This window comes from Halyomorpha halys, unplaced genomic scaffold (assembly GCF_000696795.3).
Source record: "Halyomorpha halys isolate HHAL.00 unplaced genomic scaffold, Hhal_1.1 Scaffold125.1, whole genome shotgun sequence".
Taxonomy (NCBI): Eukaryota; Metazoa; Arthropoda; class Insecta; order Hemiptera; family Pentatomidae; genus Halyomorpha; species Halyomorpha halys.
Window position 1 is genome coordinate 86,450 of NW_027108888.1, and position 2,880 is coordinate 89,329.

Consider the following 2,880-nt stretch of genomic DNA (forward strand, 5'->3'; position numbering starts at 1 on the left):
CGCAATTGAAGTAAACGCGTACAAACCGATGGATAATGTTAGCGTATGTTTGTTCAATAAACCATCGTTTTTACTAAAACAAATATTTCCTCTTAATAAAAATTTCAGTTATTGTTTTTTTCATTTCTACAATACTAGCTGACCCGGCAATGTTTCGCAACTGCTATATTTGAGGATGTATAAACATTTGATGATTTGATGTAGTATGTTTGATATAAATTATTGTCTTTAGTTAAAATTAAATATTTAAGTATACTTAATTATCATGATGTGGTAACATAAGTTGAACCAATATATGAGATGACATTCGCTTTAGCAACTTAAGGGAATCCTTCATATTCTTCGGAAAGCCTGCTTACTGTGTTAGTACTATATAAATATATTAGTACTATACACAATTGAGAACTATTGATATATCAAAGTGTAGTAAATTTTTTTTATGAGTGAAACAAAGTTGATATTCGTTTTAGAACCTCGAGAAACACTTAACAAGAATTTTCGAAAAAAAAAATTAAAAAATAGAAATAACTTCAACACTACTTAACTAATCTACAACAACTTTAACACTGGCCTAGAGCTCTAAAAACTGCATCAAAGGGCAAAAACTTGGTCTAATTAAACAAATTAGAACCTGAGATACAAATTAAACGTTTGAATTTTATCTCTTCATTTGAAACCCATACCTCGCCTTAAAAGCCATAAGGGAATTAAATTTGATGATGTATACTGAAACAGCAGACATTCCGGCGGTTCTATTAAAGTAGAAATTTGATAAAATAAAGAGGAATTATGAAATATTTTATGGACAATGGTCACTTTTTTTTTCCTTTTTTTTATGAACAAGTTGAAAATTTTCTTGAAAAATGGTATGTAGTAGTTTGAGATGCTAAAAACGAATATGAAATGATTTTTCCTAAAAAAAAATATTGTTATTCTACTTCATCACAAGCTACATTATGTTTTTATAAATATAATATAACTTAATGGAATCAGTAATAATTTTTTCTTATCCTTTGGAAAGAGACGAATATATTGGTGTATAATAATTATGAAAAAAGTAGCTTTAAATTTTCCCCTGGTGACAGGAGACATTTGACAGTAATGTATTCGTTACATTTCTTTTGTTATGTATGTATGAAGTAACACAGTTATTACTCTTGAGTAAGGGTCCGGAAAAAAGAGACATTAAAAAATGTAAAAAAACACGAAAACCGGTTCAGCAATTCAAAAGTTTATTATGGACTAAGATTCGACCATTCCATTTATCTAAATTAATACTGAGAAATGTTTCATGCACAGAATGTAAAAACTTATCATGGCAAAATTGATGATTTATACTTTTTTCATCCAACACTACCGATATGTCTGAAACATAATACAGATATAATAACAAGATTTGGGAATTGCTACCACGCTTGACAACCATATACAAACATTTGTAACTAACATCTATGACAAGGGTTGGACACTGACAATAAATTAAAGCTCGGAAATTAAGCTGTCAGCCAAAGACTGGACTGGAGCCACCTACCATCCCTCAACCGACGAACGAACGCACCGGGTGGAGGACAATGGATATAATAGTCGTTAAGTTAGCTATTGATTTATACCAACAACCCTGGCCTTTCCACTCAATTCTAAACATAATTTCCTCCTCACAACCCTGTCGCATTAATCACAAGTGAACTCGAAGCTTCAGGTAGCACAGGACTCATTGGAAAACTTTAACCTTAAACGAAAGAAAAAAACAACAACATAAAAGCACATGTTAAATTCACATGATTATTAATAAAAAATAACTTGTATACTGAATAAGATATAATCTAAATGATTTGGTACGTAACATTAGAAACAAAATTCACAAGGCGATAAAATAAAAAAAACTTTGAAGATTATAATTGGATAATTCGTAACGCTATTAGCTAAACAAAATTCAGGCAGGTAGGTACTTTCTTTTGTTTCTGGTTACATGAGTTTTTCAATTTACAAATTTGAACTTATAGACCCTAATGGATCCCTCCCTACCAATAACAAATGGATATGACGAAAGTGATCCATTTGTATTTATAATATTTGAGTATTTTTTTTCTTACGCAATATAAACATTGGATACGGGTCAGCCTCCCAAAATAGCATTTCCGCCGACTTTAAAGATATACCAATACCAAATCATTATTCAATATAATTTCTAATGACTTGATAAAGGTATCAGATTACCTATTCAATCAAATTTTGTTTTTATATAACATGAATATAATGTTTTAACCATAATATTTTAAATTAATAGTCACAATTTGAATCCCCCAAGCATGTCCGTGGTAGTAAACTGCGTATTTTAATCGGCGAAAGCAGAAATTTTTTTTTTTAATTATTCATTATTTCAAATCATGTTCACCAGAAACACTAGTGACGGTAATTTTGGGTAAAGTAACGCTCATAATAATATATGCACCCAAAAATTTAGTTTAGACTTCAGTCTGGACATAAAGATTTCAAAGAACCCGCAAATTATAAGGCTAGATAAAGTCAATTTCACGACTTATGGCAACACTGATCTCATCTTCATACTCCTATATTTGCAGTTTATCTTCCCACTCCCTTCTTGTCCAAAAGATGTGAAGAGGAATTTTCATAAAAAGTACAGTGTTTCGTTTGATTTTCAGCCACCTGATGTGAATTTCTTCGTTACAAGTAAGTACATCTATAAACTTCTTTTTATGACTAATTAACCAAAAAGTGAATTACAATATTTTTAACATAATATTTTCTTTTGATGTTCAGTCCTATGGTACAATTTCTCCAAAGAAATTGTTGATTTTTGAAACGCATAATCAATATTTGTTTACTCATATTTTTTTCCATTCACTTTGTCCTTTGTAA

The 2,880-nt window shown here is 30.1% G+C and overlaps 1 protein-coding gene across 1 annotated transcript in view; it reads left to right on the forward strand.

Annotated features, from left to right (window-relative positions):
* The first annotated feature begins 1,787 nt into the window (after positions 1-1,787).
* LOC106678131 (uncharacterized) overlaps positions 1,788-2,880 on the forward strand; it is a 32,552-nt gene continuing 31,459 nt past the window's right edge. The window contains exons 1-2 of the mRNA XM_014416471.2: positions 1,788-1,941; positions 2,583-2,691. The gene's annotated coding sequence lies outside the window, so the exon portion shown is untranslated. The remainder of the gene's footprint in view (positions 1,942-2,582; positions 2,692-2,880) is intronic.